This window comes from Odocoileus virginianus, chromosome 7 (genome assembly GCF_023699985.2).
Source record: "Odocoileus virginianus isolate 20LAN1187 ecotype Illinois chromosome 7, Ovbor_1.2, whole genome shotgun sequence".
Taxonomy (NCBI): Eukaryota; Metazoa; Chordata; class Mammalia; order Artiodactyla; family Cervidae; genus Odocoileus; species Odocoileus virginianus.
The window spans coordinates 67,929,097-67,946,321 of record NC_069680.1 but is presented as its reverse complement, the minus strand read 5'-3'; the positions used below and the strand labels follow the sequence as shown (position 1 = coordinate 67,946,321).

Sequence of the window (17,225 nt, the reverse complement as noted above, 5' to 3'; positions counted from 1 at the left end):
AACAAAACTGTCTTTCTGCAAATGACTTCAGCACGTTGCCCGAAGGCTGGGATCACTCCGCCTCTCACCTCCTCCAGCCCGCCCAAGGGAGCGGGGAAGACCAGTTCCTCGGGTCCTGTTACATCACTCAGCCACAAGTAAATGTTACAGAGACCCACCCACGAGTTACCCGGGAGCCGAAGCGACGCCTCCACCTCCCTTCACAGGCGGTGTTACGGGGAACCCTCAGGCCGGGAAGGCCTGAAGGGCAAGTGGGGGCTTTCTCTCCTTTTGTGTTCTCAGTACTCAGCTTGGAGGCCTGCAAAAATATAAAATAGAATAATAATAATAATAAACCCCACTCACTAAACGCCTATGTTCATGAATTCTACAAATACTCAGCAGTTCTCCTCTTTCTATCAGGCATTGTGGGAGCACTGGGGTTATACTTGCAGAAGGGAAAAAAAGGAGGGAAAGAGGGCAGGCAGGCAGGACTAAATTCCTTGCTAGAGTGATAGAGCCCAGAAAGCAGGACGGGCCCTGAGAGATATGTAAAGAAAGCAGAGTTCTATTTCTTATTCCAGCAATACATTGCTATTCAACAGCTTTCTTGAGCAGAGCCTCTATTCCCAGCTGCATGGTGGGCACCTATGGATCTAGGAAACCATTCGAGTTCTATGGCATTGACAGTCATGCACGGGGATGGACAAGGTCAGTGACACCAGTCACGGCCTATGATGGACGTGTGGACAGGGTGGTGTGGGGCACACAGGAGGTAGTGCTGGGTGAGCTGGCCAAGGAGGTGAGCCTTGAAAGATGAACAGAGCAGGCTGTCCAGGAGAGAGTGGAAAGGTCTTTGAGGCTGCAAGGTACTTAGGAAATGAGAAGCAATTCCCTGTTTTGGGAGCAGAGGTTACATAAAATAAGCAGCAATAGATGGGGTTGGTGAGGCAGGTTCAGGATCAGACTGTTGAGGAGTGAAGTTCACTCTGCTGGGAGCAAGGAGCCATTGAAGGGCTGAAGAGAAAGAAAGAAAGAAACGGCTGAAGAAACTGGACACCGATCCAGTTTGGGTGTGCATTTCAGGAAAAGTGCTTTGGACTGGATGGCAGAATGGCTATAACACAGAAGCTGACCAGGAAGTACCTGGAGTGGTATAGGGGTGAGATGGAGATGGCCTGGATCAGCGCAGTGGCAAAGGGTGGAGAAGAAAAGGAAGGAGAGATGGTAATGTGATAGGACTTGGGAACCACTGGGATGAGGAGGGATGTAGGATCTATGGATGTTCTGGTCTCTTAGATTATAAGTTAAACTTTGGATTCTAATGCTACGGTAGAGAAACTCAAAATAACAGTCAGTCCCAGGCTGGTATGGTGGTTCCATGATCCTCAGAGACCCAGACTCCATCCATCTTATTGCTCTGCCATCTTCAATACCCAGCCTTGATCATGTGGCCCAGAATGGCTGCTCCAACTCCCTCTGTCACATCTGTATTCCACCTGGTGGGACGGGGAAAAAGAGGAATAGGGTGCACCCATGTTTTTCATATATATGACTTAGAAGTTTGCTAAAATTCCATTGGCCAAACTTAGAAGAAAAACCATACAGCTGAAAGGTATGCTGGGAATTGTAGGTGTCCATGTACCCATCTAAAACTTCTTCCACTATGGAGGAAGGAGAGAAGTAATCTATGGAGGAAAAACTAGTGATGCTGTGCAAACCCACAGGCTTCTCTGAGTTTGATATTTCTTATTTGCAAAACACATTCTGTGAATTGACATACTTATTTTTTAACCAAATAAATATTAAATATGATCAAATCTCTGCCAGCAACATGCTGTTTCCCTGGGTTGTCCTATTTAGCCTTTGTTTTCCCAGCCATTGAAGGAGGCATTGAAAAATATTCTTAACATGAACTCCAGGGGGCTAGCTGAGGGGGGCTTTCAGGATCTGTGAATACCATACACTTATATGCTCAATTTGGGGGGGTATACATTTTTCTTGGTAGAGAGTCTATGGCTTTCAAGGTTTATGAGAGGTTTTGTGACCCTAAAAAGTTGAGAAACAGAGTGAAAGAATTATTCAGGGCCCCCCATACACATATCGTATGCTTCCTGGTACCCATCTGGTAGTGTACACTGGGAGAGGAGGCCAGAGAAAAGAAATAGGCAATTGAAGGACACAGGGGCAGTTGAAGCACATGGCCCCATCCTCATCCTGACAGTGACCACACGGTGCGGGTGTGGTCCGCCATCCAGGGGCCTTCCTCTCTAGTCTCTGCCTGGCTGAGCTGAGACTTGGCTGGGTGCACACCTGGCACACTCTGCCTGAAGTCTCCCAAGCAGTTCCCAGAGCTCCCAGCCAGGAGCCAGCTAGGATTTCAGAGGCACAAGTGAGCCGCTGTGCTTGGCCTGCCAGGTGAAAAGAACAGAGCCCGTATTAACAAGACGCTCCTCTCTCGGTATCGGCTTTCGCTTTGCAGGCAATGTCCTGGACCAGGAGCAGAGCTGTCTCTCTGTCCGGAGCCAGGGATTTGATATTGTCCTGAATGGAGGTTTTCATCTCCCAGCTAGTCGTCTGCCCTCCATGGCGCCTGCCGCCGATGCCAGGCTTGGCATGTGAGCCCCCAGCTGTACCAGGAGTGGGTGGAAGGGGCAGAGCTGGGCTCACCAGCTCCCCACTCCACCTAGACATGGTGGAAGAAGAAGAGGCATCATGCCCTGGGAGAAGGAGCAGTGGAATTCTGGCTGCACGGAGCAATCACGAGGCAGAAAGTGTCCTACCGTAAGGTTGGTGTGAACCTCGTGGTGGTTCTCCAGGGCCCTCTGAGGAGCCAGGCTCATCAGAGCAGAACCACCATCCACAGTCAGGATGACATAAAGCTAGAAGCAGGGATTTTATCAAAGGGGAATGGACAAAGAGAAAAGCATTGTGGCACCACAGAAACTTAGAGCAGGGATGAGCATCTCCAAACACAGAGGGTGTGGAGGGAGAGAAGTGGGAGGTTGAGGGACCACCCCCATGTGGGTCTGGGAGCTGGATCGGGGAGAAAGCCATGAGGAGCTGGGGGCGGGCATGGGCTGCCAGGGAAGCCCCCGCTCAGGGCTCTGGCTGCTGGAAAATGGCACAGTTGCCCCAGAAGAGCTAGGCTAGCAAGCGAGGTTAGGGCTGAGTGTCAGGGCGCGGTCCCGCGGCAGTCAGGGAGCTGGAGGCAGGCCTAACATCCTGACAGCTGGCCTGCCGCAGCCTCTTCCCCCTGCCCTGAGCTCTCACTCAGCAAAGGCTGGGGACTTTGTTCTGGCAGCCTTTGACTGCAGGTGTAGGACTGAGGAGGGTGGCCAAAGAAAAACAAAGGGGAAGAAGTGAACAGCCATGCTTTCAAAGAGCTGCACACATAGGCCAGAGTCCTGGCTGCAAAACACTCACTTGTCCATTCTCTGGTTGAGGCCTGTGTGTTAGGGCAAGTCCTTATAAATACCACTGAACTGAGGACAATTCAACAGCACTGCCACTTACCATGTATCCATGCAGGACTAAGTCCTGGGATGGGTGTGGCCGAGACAGAGGCAAATAAACCCTCTTCCCTGCCCTGAGAAATCTCACAGTCTGATCGGGGTGGAACCCATACCTACTAGGGCTTTCTGTCAGTCAGGCTAGAGATCCAACCTGCATCTCTCAAATCCCAGCCTCCTAGCATCCCTGGGAGGGAGGCAGAATCCCCACTGGAGGACACAAAGGATCAGAGACGCTGGTACACTGCTCAGGACCACACAGCCGGATGGTGTGGGAGTGAAGTTTAAACCCAGGTTCATCAGACTCAAGTGCTTGTCTGTTTCCATTGGGGCAGACCCACACTCTCCTCTTCGAGACAGGTGGTGTGAAAGGCTGTTGTAGTGGGATTGAAGCCCAAGAGTGGAGCTACTTACAGGCCCTTTCAATAGATGTTGGCTAAGGCACAGTAATTCCTGGTTGGATAGATAATCAAAGAGATGAAAAGACCTCCACTTGATAGCCACCCACGGCGGACAAGGCTCCAGGCTCCGTGGGGAGTTTGGAGGGGGTGTGGGTCAGCCCGGACCCACCAAAGCTCACAGAACAGTAGGAAGTAGATGGCAAGTGTGTTAAGAGGCACTCCACTGACACTGGCTGAGACAGATCTCTGTCCCTTCTGGGCAGAGTGACCTGAGGTGAGAAGCAGTACATCTCAGATCCTCAGTTTCTCTGTTAAACGCAGGTAGTTGTACTTAATTTATTGCATTGTTGTGGAAATTACATAAAATAATGTGTGCTAAGCACAAAGCCTGACACAAAGTAGAAGCTCCAAAATAGTGACAATGATTCTTTTATTCCCATTCCAGATAGAATTTAACAGTTAGGAGTAGCTGCATTTAAAAACTATCTGAGAGGCACAAATAAAGGACTATCGGGATGCACGGGCGGGAAGAGGAAAGTCGGGGTGGGGAAGACTCAAGAAGGCTTCCTGTTTGCTTTCATTATCATGTTTATAATCCTCTTGTTTGAAGCACTTTCCATCTTATTCACATCCAACTTCCTGACTTCAGCAGCAAGAGTGTATTCATGCACGGGGCACCTGGGTCCAGAGCTTCAGGAGCCTCACATATGGCCTTCTTCCCCTACTCTGAAAGCTTCCATGGGGGACTCACAGCCTAAGGGGGCTGAGCACTCCCTGCCCCACATAGGGCCAGTGGGGAATCCCTGCTCCCCTCGGAGAGGACAACCTGAAGAGTTTCCACCAGCATTTGGGAACCAGGGAGGATGCTGAGGGCAACCGAGAGGGTCCTGGGGCCTGGATTAGCACCTACCAACCGGAGATGTGGCCCAGGCTACCTGCCCCTCTGGGGGACGGCACAGCCCTACGCCCTGCCCTCCCCGGCTCCACAGCAGAGGGTGCTAGTTTTGCCCGTGGTGCCGCCAACCCTGGACTGAAGAGGTAAGAGTTGGTGGGTATTCACCTGAATCCCTCAGCCTCACAGCCCCTGAAGAATGGGCCAGAGACATACTCATTCATTAATACCTGCCTAATTTGCTTGTCTATATTCATGATCTTGTCCCTGTGTCCACACCATGCTCCTGGGCCAGGGTCACCTTCAAGATACACTGCTGCTGCTCTTGCTGCTGCTGCTGCTAAGTCGCTTCAGTCGTGTCCGACTGTGCGACCCCATAGACGGCAGCCCACCAGGCTCCCCCGTCCCTGGGATTCTCCAGGCAAGAACACTGGAGTGGCTTGCCATTTCCTTCTCCAATGCATGAAAGTGCAAAGTGAAAGGGAAGTCGCTCAGTCGTGCCTGACTCTTAGCGACACCTTAGACTACAGCCTACCAGGCTCCTCCATCCACGGGATTTTCCAGGCAAGAGTACTGGAGTGGGGTGCCATTGCCTTCTCTGCCCAGATACACTACTGCTGCTGCTGCTAAGTCGCTTCAGTCATGTCCGACTGTGCGACCCCATAGACGGCAGCCTACCAGGCTCCCCCGTCCCTGGGATTCTCCAGGCAAGAATACTGGAGTGGCTTGCCATTTCCTTCTCCAATGCATGAAAGTGAAAAGTGAAAGTGAAGTCGCTCAGTTGTGTCCAACTCTTAGCGACCCCATGGACAGCAGCCTACGAGGCTCCTCCATCCATGGGATTTTCCAGGCAAGAGTACTGGAGTGGGATGCCACTGCCTTCTCTGCCAAGATACACTACTGGCACCCAAATCCTAGTCTTAGAGCCTGCTTCTGGGAGCATCACCAACTTGGTGGACATGAGTTTGAGCTAGCTCTGGAAGTTGGTGATGGACAGGAAAGCCTGGTGTCCTCCAGTCCATGGGGCCTCGAAGAATCAGACACGACTGAGCGACTGAACTGGACTTGGAGCCCAGCCAAAGAGCAGTGCTTGGTGGGGCTACCACCGCTGAGGGCTGGAGGGCCCTGTGGCTGGGAGATGCAGTCTCCATGGCCTCCTGGCTACAGTGTTGCCTGGCTCTTCCTTAACGTGGCTGCCTCACCCACATGCCAGGGTGTGAGAGAAGTCAGGACCTTCTGCTGGTCATCTGGGTCATACAGTTACCTTCTACTCCCAGGACATAGCAGCTTCTTCCATGGGAAGACCAGGCAGCTGGGAAAAACGCAGCTGCTTTGGGTTGGCTGTAGGAGGGAGCTCCCTCACGCCTCCGGTGAAATGGGTGTGCCAGCTTTGTGTTTAGAGAGAACACTGTCAGGGGACAGAGGAAAGGGGGCTGACTCATCAGTTCCTAATGACACTAACAAGCAGCATCTGTGAGTCCTCCTGGGGATTTGTCTCCAGAGGAAGGGGTGATTGGCTTGCTCAGGCTCCAATATCAGCGCCTCCATCTCCACCTCCCTGAAGTGTGTCATGCTCTGGCTTTTCACAGGAAAACTGCCTAATGTCATGGCAAAAGCAAGGTAATAAAATATTCATCTGCTGAGGCTAGAGGATGGAAGCCATCACGTTCTCCAGGAGAAGCAGAGTCCTAAATTAAAGACACACACAGACCCAGACAGAAGCACGTGCCCGACCAGCAGACATTCCCAGGCATGTGTCGGAACAACAGAGCCTCACACACACACGGAAGCACATGGCTAAATACACACACACACACACACACACACACAGGCATTGGCCACACAGCTATGCAGCCTACAGACCTGCATCGAGGACACGTGGATGCCATGTGTGAATGCATGCACACATGCATGCACGTTGCACATACTGGAGAATCCCTACCTCACATGCACACCCACCCATATGTCTGGTCCCCCAGTGAAACGTGACATCTTAGCGGGTGTACTGGGGGCAAAAGAGCCCATCCCTGGGCCTGGCTTTGGAACAATAGTTGCCTGTCTGTCCTGGGGAAACTGGGCTCTGTCAGGCAGAAAACAAGTGCTGCACTGGGGGAAGTGACTCAGAGGTGAGTTACACAACTCCATTCTGCCTGAGTGCTCTGCCCAGGAGGGGGAGGAGGAGGAAGGCTTACAAACGTGGAAGCAGAAAGGACTGCTACATTTATGGAAGCTTCCACATACCATGTCACTTGTCTAAGCTAGTGGAGGCAGAGGCCCCCTGAGGACAGGGTGAGGAGCTGATGCACTTCATGACCTCAGAGGGGTGGCTGGGCAGTGTCACCTTCCCACTAGAGCCAGACCAGAACCTCGGAATGTGAACTTCTTTGGAAATAGGGTCCTTGCAGGTGTAAATCCAATGGTCAGCAGTTACTCAGAAGGGAAGGGACTTATCTGCAGAGAATGGCAGGTGCCAATCTTTCTCTTGCTCTGAGACCCACTCAAAACAGGCAGGTTTTCAGGTCACTTGGGCCTGAAAGTAAATGAGCCCACTGACCCACTCTTGCCCGTCTGGGCTGCCACCCAGGGCTCCAGCACACTTGCAAAGAGAATATGTTAGCCCCCAAGCTACCCAGTTATGTGTGTTGGTCCAGGTCTGCAAAGGTGGTTCTGCCTTCTGATTGTTCTAGAAGCCCTGATGGAGCAGGTCACAATGAAAGATTGATGTCAAGCCTCAAAGTTTTGAAAAACACCCGAGTTCACAGACCTCCTGAGAGAATGTCCATATCCCAGTTCTCCACGATGCTGTGTCCTCCCCTACTCATTCTGCAAACATCCACTGAACTTCTACCAGGACCTAGAGCTTAGGGTAACAGAGCCGACTGCCCTAAGGGTCTCAGGCTGTAAGGGAAGTAGATAAAGGCCACAGGATTATTGCTATTTGCTTTTGGAGGAGGGGACTCTGATTCTAGAAGTTTTAACAAGTTGGCCAGATAAAGAAGTAGGTATGTGTTTGAGTGGGTGAGAGGTGGGCAGTGCAGGAGGTGGAGGATGGAGAGGAAGGAGATGTAAAGTCTGAGAAGAAAAGCAGCATTCACAAAAAGAGCACAGCTTTCTACAAAGGCAATTGTAGGACAGGGGCTGGCAAGCTACAGCTCATGGGCCAATTCCAGCTCACTTCCTGTTTTTGTTAGTAAAGTTTTATTGGCACACAGACACAGCCATACATTGACTGCTTTCAAGCAACAGTGACAGAGTCGACTAGTTATAGCACAGCTCTCAAAGCCCCAAATATTTACCGTTTGACCCTTTACAGAAAAAAATTGGCCAACCCTTGTTCTAGATCTATCAGTTGATTCTGGAACCTACTGTAGAATCCTCAGACCAACCTTAGGATGCAGTTCTAGAACCCACTACATAAGTCTAGAATCCAGCATGCTTTTCCAAAACTCCCTGTACGAGTAACATTTGTGTAGGGATTTAGACGTTTACAGTGAGCTTTTGCATCAATTATCCCATTTAATCCTTCAACAAGCCTGTGTGAGGTTAATGGTAATTTTATCCCAATTTTGCAGATGAAAAAACTAAGACAAAAGGAAATAAAGAGACTTGCTGAAGACCACATGGCTGGGAGATAGCCGAGTCCCGGGCAGCCTGATTCTAACATTCCACGGTCTTTCCACCACATTAACCTACAGATGTTTCTCTGTCACACATTCCACCACTGAGCTGCCCTCCCGGACAAGCCATCTCCCTCCTCCTCACTAACATCTCTGTTGCAACCGAGGAAGCCTTTTGTCCATTGTGCTGCCTTAGTGGGAGAGAGGGTTTGGAGGAGAATTGAATTTCCTTTTTGCATCTGTTTGCTGGCGCCCAATGCACCCTGGGATGCTAACGAACAGTGACAGATGAGCTTCAGTTGCCTGGCGTGCGTGGAGAACCACTGGACCAGGTAATTCTGATCCACTTCCTCAGAACTCCATCCAGGAGGGAGCCAGGGGTGGCAACGAAGAGAGAAGGCTGTGAGGGACCTGACTGTGTCCCTCCAGAAGGAGTGGGCACCATGAAAGACTCCCTCAGAGCCCAAGACTGCAGAACTGTTGCTCAATTATTTCCATGGGAGCTGCTCTTAATGGAGTTAGATTCCACTTATTAGATACAAAGACCTACGATGTGGCTGTGTTATATCAGGCAAATTTGGAAGGTCTGTCCCTGCCACACACCATACATACCACACACATATCACACACACACATACACACACCCCACATTTCCTGCAGGTCTGCACTGCTGCTAACTGGGGTTCTGCATGCTGTGGGTAACACATTTAGCTCGATAAAATATAATATACGATGGGATCGTATTTAACAAGGAAAACAGGCCCGAATGGACAGAGGAGCAGTGTGGCTGGGTTGCCATGGAAACCTGGGGTTCGGAATTTCCTGACTCCTAGGAGATTACATTTTCAACCTTAATGCTGTATTAACATAAGCTTTGGCACTTAATGTCTCTGTTTTTCACCTCCCCTCTCTCCCTTGCTTACGGGCAAAAGAAAGCATCATTGAAGATGAGCCAGGGAGGGGGAGAGAGGCTTCACTTTGTGAAAACCTGAACAGCATCCTACTGAAACCAGCCACTGCACCCTAACGAAGAGGGGCTCTGCAGTTTTCTGAGTGCCTCACATCCATTATCTTCCACGACCCACAGACAGGCTTGAGCAGCAGGCTGATATGAGGTCACCAGGCCCTGCGCCTGCGCCCCTGAAATGCCTCTTGTGTCCATTCCGTCTTCTCTGTCACACCGCCACTGCCATTTTTATCTTTCTTGGGGATGTTGCAATAGCGTCTCACGGTCTCCTGCTCTCAGCCTGTGCCCTCTCGTCCCCTCCTGCTGTCTGAGTGATCTTTCTGCACCGCAAGTTTGCTCATCCTGCAGTTGGTGTCACAGCCTCCAACAGCCCCAACAGATATAGATTAAGGTCCCAATTCCCCTTCATTCAAGGACTGCTGCTTCCCTCCGCTTCCTCTCTCTACAAGGCCCTTTTCTTGTAGTTTCCACCGTATCTTCCACTGGCCAGTCCCTTGGAGGTGATGCTGTGCTTTCTGAGAACCCCACGCTCTTCTAGGGATGGTGCCTCTGCTTGTGCCAAAAACTGAGGCTGGACCTCTGGATTCTCCCATCCTTCAGTTCTCATGCTTCTTTAAGACCAGTTTGGCATCGCTTACTCTAAGGGTCCCCTGCCCACCTGCCAGCATTCCCGTGGAGCTTGCACTGAAGGCTCTTACATTCCTCACCCCCTGACGGTCCCCTTGGTCCGTCCTGCGCCTGCCTCCTTCACAACGCTGGGAACTTGTCAAACCTAAGGTCACGCTTCCTCACTGCCGTGTCCCCTCCATCCAGTGTGGTCGAAGTGAGCGCTTCGTAGGTGCTCAGTTGGCCTTGGTGACCCTGGGTTTATGGGTGAGAACATTGAGGCTCAACATAGACAGAGGGGTTGAATGCCGCCTGTCTGGAAAGAAGCCCAGTGGGTGGCCTTCTCTCACCACGCTGCGCTGCCTCTCTGCGTGCTCTGGGGTCTCAGCATCATCCACAACCCACAAGCCACCTCTCCATTGCTGGGGCTACATGTGTCTTTCCTCTGCTAAACCCTTTCTTCCTTCCTCATGTTTTCTCCACCAGCTGCCCAACAGCCTTGGACCAGCAGGGCCATTGGAAAGCCAAGGTCTGGAAGAGCGAGGCTCAGAGACCACTAGGGACACTTCGACTCATGGGAAAAAGCATGACTCTTCCTTCCCAGGAGACTCATTATTCTCCTAAAAAACAAAGTTCTCGAGGTTTCAAGTTTTACAGTAAGGATCTAAGGAGCCACAGTGAAGACCAGAATCTTTGTTCCTACCACCCGGGACGTTACTTGGAATCAGGATCTCGGCAGATGTAACTGGTTATAAGGATCTTGAGATGAGCTCAGCCGGGATGAGGGGCCCCTCAGTGTGATGGCATGTGTCCCTACCACGTGAAGACTCCAGTGAAGATGAAGACAGAGGTGGGAGTGATGAGTCCCCAAGCCAAGGAATGCAGGGATTACTGATAATCGTGGAAGCTAGGAGAGGGGCCTAGGACAGATTTTTCTCTCAGAGCTTTCAAAAAGAAACAATCGCGTTGCACCTTGATCACAGACTTTTGGCCACTGGAACTGTCAGAGAATAAATTTCCATCACTTCAAGCCACCCAACTGTGGTCATTTGTTACTTAGGCAGCCCTAAAAAAATGAGTATAACTGGGCAGTGTAACGATACAAGGGAAGCCCAGCCAGGCCATAGAGTTTAGGAGGTCAGGGGGCTCCTTAGCCCTCACCATCACATGTGGAGTCCCCACTCTGCTTCTCACCCTGGCAATGCTATGCCCTGACTTCAACTACCACCAGCCAACCCACTCCCCCTCCTCCATCCCAGGCCCCCACGTGGTGGTTTCCCTCTGCTAGAGGCTCTGCAGCCTGAGCTGCCCATTGTCCATCTGCTTGGTGGTCTTTCTGTGTCTGTTACATGTGCTGACCAGCCAACTCTCTCAGTACATTCAAACTGTCCATGAGAGGTGAGCTGATGATTTAGCTCACCGCCACCATCATCCTCAAAGGACAAAGCATTCACCGCAGGCCAACTCACAGGCAGTAGCCCTCAGGCCTGCTCCTCTAGCTGTGGCCAGGGACGCTGGATATGTGTTCCCATCCACATAGGGAGACTCTGGGAGGGATGCACCTTCACTGCTGAGACTAAATTTCCTGTATGTGTGTATTAAAGTCACTCAGTTGCGTCCAACTCTTTGTAATGCCAAGGACTGTAGCCCACCAGGCTTCTCTCTCCATGGGATTCTCCAGGCAAGAATACTGGAGAGGGTAGCCATTCCTTTGTCCAGGGGCTCTTTCTGACGCAGGGATCAAACCCGGGTTTCCTGCATTGCAGGCAGATTCTTTACCATTGGAGCCACGAGGGGAGCCCAAACCTCCTATAGAGTACTATGAATAGGAACAGGACAAGGAAGAAGCACTTTTTCCAAGTGCAAGAAAGAAAATGTAATCATAGATGCTTTTGAAATATCAACATTGCACTCTGCTTGCCTTTCTTGTTGGAGGACACATTGCTCAGAAGAGCTCAGTGCTCTGGGTCAGTGTGAGAGGCATTGGTGATGGAAGCAGAGGGCAGGGAGAGGCTGGACAGAAGGAGGGGGCTGCCAGGGCCCTGGCCCAGCAGGAGTGCCTGTGCACTCTGGGTGTTTGCAGAGGGTCTGCAGCGAGGGCCCTGGTACATTGGGCTGCTTTTACTATAATTCTGCTCCCTGAATGCTCCCTGTGTGCAGCTGTGTGCCGAAGACACAGTCCAGACCTCCTCTCTCCCGCAGACCCTTGGTTGGGTGTCAAGGTTGAGCTTGTTCAGTTCAGGATGCAGGTGTGAACGCCCAAGATCACAGGACGAGTAAGTGATGGAGTCAGGATTCCAGCTCAGGTCAGAGGGGGCTGCACAGAATGTGTGATTCTGGGGTGGAACCTGGGGAACGGGAAAGACAGTTCTAAAGGATATTATGGAGACAACTGGTGACATTTGAATAGAGAATCCAGATAATAGTTTTGTGTGAAAGTTAAATTTCCTGATTTTGATAACTATACTATAGAAATGTAGATAAGTTCTTGTTCTAAAGAAAGACACATGGGAGTGTTTAAGAATAATAGGGAAACATGTCCCCAGTGTACTCTTAAAGAGATGAGGGGGCTGTGGAGGGAGAGAATGGGGGAGGAAATGATAAAGTGAATGAGACAAAATGTGGCAATTGGAGACTGGTGAAAGATGTGCAGGGGATCCTTAACAATTCTTACCACCACTCTGTGCATTTAAAACTAGTTCAAGATTAAAATTGTCAAGAACACTCCAAAGTCTTGGCTAAAGCTGCTTTAGTCATGCAGTAGTGTCCAACTCTTTGTGACCCCAAGAACTGTAGCCCACCAGTCTCCTCTGCCCAAGGGATTCTCCATGTACCTGAGTGGGTTGCCAGTTCCTCCTCCAGGGGATCTTCCCAACCTAAGGATTGAATCTGAGTCTCCCGTATTGCAGGCAGATTCTTTACTGTCTGAGCCACCAAGGAAGCTGCTTTATTGAGCTATAATTTCCATATGATGAACTACTACGATAAATTGTACATATGTATGCACCCATGAAACCATCACCACCACCGTGAAAGTGAATATACCCATCACCCAAAAAGTCCCCTCCTGTTCCTTTGTAACAATTCCCTACCAACCCTTCTCACCCCACCCAACCTCAGGCACCTGTTTACTATAGGTTGGTTTCCATTTCCTAAATTTTACATGAATGTTATTATATAGAATGTACTCCTTTTTTGCCCAGCTTCCTTCACTCACAATTGTTTTGCAATTCATCCATGTTATAAGCATGCATCAAAGGTTCATTCCTTTTTATGGCTGAGTTGTATTTCATCTGATGAACATACTAGTTTATCTGTTCTTTTGCTGATGGACACTTGGATTGTTACCAGTTTTGAACAATCACGAGTCAAGCTGCCATGATTTGTGTACAGGTCTTTGTGTGGACATTGTTTTCATTTCAACAGGAGGCCTAGATCATATAGTGGGAGTATGTCAACTGTTTAAGAAACTACCCAACTGTTTTCCAAAGCAGCTCTACCCCTGGTGGAATGTAAGGCTTCCAGTTTCTCCACATTCTCTCCTTGGTATGGACTGGCTTGGTGCTGCCAGTCTATTTGATTAGAACCCTTCCAGTGGACTTGTAGTGATGTCTCATTGTGGTTTTCACACGCATTGTCCTAGTGATCAGTGGTGTTGATATTATTTGCCTGTTGTTCCCTTTCCTAATTATCTAGGGGCATTGTGCCCTTCTGGGTGAAGAAGTAGATGCAATGAGCCTAAGAAACTCCCTGCAGCCCAGAGATGGATGCTCAATTTCCCAACAGACAGCAGGCAAGTGGATGGACCCAGGATGAAGACTGAAAGTCCACGGGAGAGCCCAGGGCACTTGCAGACCAAAGTATCGGTCCTGTGGCTCTGACTGGCAGAGACCACCCCTCAGATGGGGTAGTCACATGCTCAGGAGCCAGTCCTAGAGCTTTCCCACAGGTAATCAGTGTGCAGGACGCATCAGCTCCTAACCCTCAGACTTGATTTGTTTGCTCAACAACCTAAGTTCCTCCCCAGAGTTCAGTTCTGTGACCAGCATTAAGTCTTTAATGGGTATTGTTTGTTGGCAACTTTCAGAGTGAAGTCAAAACTCTTAAGGATGATCTTCTAAGCCATTCTCGATCAAGTTCCTAAATTTAGTTTCTCCCACAGCATCCTTCTACATCCACCCAGCCCATACTCCAGATCTAACAAAGGCCTCCGTGTCCCGGACTTGTCAGCTCCTTCCTGTCTCCCTGCCCTAATCTTCCTTTATGCTTCTCCCTCACTTGGCCATTGGAGACCTTCTCAGCCACATCCCCCAAGCCTCTTTCAGAGCCCTCCTCATCCCCACAGGAAGGATTTACTGGGGGCAGTGCATTCTGAACTTGGATCCATATGCAGTTTATAGGGACTGTGGAGGGCTAAGAGCTTCTGAAGGGCGGGAGGCTGTTACACACCACCTTCGCACACAGAAGGCTTCTAGTCAGCTAGTCCCTGGAGGAGTCCAGTGCCTCTCTGTACCACGCCTTCCCCTCCTGAGTGTGGGGACTAGGACCCTTCTCTGCCACCAACACACGTGGCTCACAAATCACTACAAATGCCAGAAGCGGCACCTGCCACCTCCTGAAAAGTTAAGTGCCTCTGCCACCTTGCCCACCATTACCTGGAACAGCCATTACCCTTGTGTGAACACATGGCTCAGAAGTTTAAACACTAAAACCAATTAGTTTCTCAGGGTGCATCATCTTAAACACGCCAAAGTCAACGAGACACAAGCAGATCCTAGAAGCCTTCTGTCCTCCTGCCTTCATTTTCTCTTTTTCTGGTTACGGGCAGCACTTACCCATCTGTACTTCCACTACAGAGTTATTCCCTCTAGAAATGCCGTGAAACCTTTCAAATAAAATATTTAACGTGTGGATCCGGTAATTTTATGTTGTGAGTTATGAAACCTTTATTTAGGTCCCACCTTTTATTAAACCTCAGGGTTCTCCTTTGGTCTCTAATGACATTATGTTGCATCAGAATTAGACAGTTTTTTTTTTTAACCGGGGTTTGTATTATTTGTTGTGACTTGGTAATGCTAATGTTTAAATTTTGAGTCCTTTTACTGCTGATTAAACCTCTAAAGACTACAGCAGAATTTCCGCTTGGCTGCTAGAAGAAAAGAAAACAGCGCGGTTTGTACCGAGGAGATCACTTGAAGAATGTGCGGGAAGGTTGCTGCATTTATGAATAAAGTGAGGCATTATCATTTTTAATAGGAATTAAACAGCTAGAGGGAGAAGTCGGGCAATGCTGTGATCAGTGCAAAGGAAAACAATCTAACAATTTTAATTAACTGTATTTTAATAGCTTTAGTTATAATTGAATAATTTAAATACCAAGGGAAACAGTTAAATCTCCTAAAAGCCTTTTTTTATTTACATTTTAAATACAGTTCACGGTGAAGAGATGACAGTACGTGTGCTGGGGGAAATCACCGGGATGACTCCAGCAGCCGGGCAGGACTGCAAGAGGTAGGATGGAGGCCGAGTGATCCGAGGCCAGGGGGCTGGCATGCTCGGCCGCCTCAGGGTCGAGATATCCCTCCAGAAAGGACCGGAGGGCAGACGTGGGCATCGAGGTCTCTCCTACCTGCCCAAGACCTGACACACATCTGGCATCACATTCCCCTGGCTAGTGGGGCCTGGGGTGACTCTTGATATTCATTCAATGTTCAAGTGATATTTATTGCAGGCCTACAGTAACAAGCACCCCGGCAGTAATAAAATATTAGAAATAACAGCTGACACTTACTGAGGGCTTCCTGAATGTTTGAGGCTGGCAGTAATGGCCAGTGAGAGAAAGGTAGGGGGGTTCCCTACTGTCCTGAAGTCTTTCAACTGGAGGGAGAGACAGATAATAAATAAATGAATTCCCAAATAAACCAGATAACTATAAACTTCTTCTGCTAAGAAGCTTAAAGGAAACATAACAGGATGCTAAAATAGAGGCTAAAGGGATGGTGCGGGTGTTTTAGATAAGGTGGGCAGAGATGGTCCTTCCCTGGACTTGATACTGAAGTGAAGGCTTTGAGAAGGTCGGGGAGGGGGTTGGTGTCAAAGCCCAAGGCAATTAGATAGAGCAGATAGAGCAGCACATGTAAAGGCCCTGGGGTAGGGAAAGGCTTTTAGAGTGTTTCAGATGAATTTGGGCTTCCCTGGTGACTCAGATGGTAAAGAATCTGCCTGCAACTCAGGAGACCCAGGTTCAATTCCTGGGCTGGGAAGATCCCCTGGAGAAGGGCAGGGCAACCCAGTCCAGTATTCTTGCCTGGAGAATTCCAAGGGCAGAGGCAGCTGGCGGAGTACTGTCCATGGGGTCTCAAAGAGTTGGACATGACTGAGGAGCTAATGCTAACAAAGAGGAATTTAGAGGAACTGCCAGGGGTTAGACCACAGGGAGGAGAAGAAGGTGATGCAAGGTGGTGTGAAGAGTCTGGCAGGGCACATGACACAGGCGGCCACTGGAAGGTTTAGGCAATGGGATGCTGAACTTTGACTAGTGATTCTAGAAGATCTCACTGGTGTTTTCCTAAGCCTGTGCTGGAGTGTGACCTCCACCCTCCTTCAATGCCCTTCCCTGGGCCATGGCTGGACAGAGCACCCCCAAACTTCTACACTGTGCCTGAACTATGTGTGCATCCCTGCCCCTCAGTCGGCCCCTCTGCCAGCATTCCTCACACCCTAGTTCCCATACATGCCCCATTGGAGAGCTGTCTTTCTCCACATCTCTTGCTGACGGGGGCCCAGTTTGGAACCAAATAGACTCCTCCCAACTCCTGCCAACACCCAAATCATGGAGCTGTGCCCCTCTAAACTCCCCATATCATCATTAGCTGAAGATTTCCACTACTGTATGGCCACCCTTGGCTGGGACCACTGTGTATTGATCAATAGCTACTCCTTAGGAAGACCAGCCACTGCCCACTCAGTGTCTCTTTCTTCTCACCACCCTGCTGAGAAACCCCCCCACACGCCCTGCAGCCAAGTCCTTCTGGGGCACGAGCATCTCCATCAGTGCTAACGAGGAGTCCTGGACCAGGAAAACATCCTCTATCTGCAAAGACGGAACACCAGGAGACCGTATGATGTGCTCTGTGGGGAGCGACTGGGGTCACAGCAGATGTTGCTAATGGACAGTGTTTGGGGTTGCCATCCCCTTCCATTAAGAGCTGGGCACTCTCGCAGCTACAGGCTATCCTGCAATGCCAGTGT

The 17,225-nt window shown here is 50.0% G+C and overlaps 1 long non-coding RNA gene across 2 annotated transcripts in view; it reads left to right on the top strand.

Annotated features, from left to right (window-relative positions):
• Window positions 1-17,225, top strand: part of LOC139036074 (uncharacterized) — a 345,733-nt gene that overhangs the window by 287,409 nt on the left and 41,099 nt on the right. For both annotated transcript variants that reach the window (XR_011488806.1, XR_011488805.1), the window contains exon 4: window positions 15,407-15,485. This is a non-coding gene — a long non-coding RNA (uncharacterized lncRNA). The remainder of the gene's footprint in view (window positions 1-15,406; window positions 15,486-17,225) is intronic.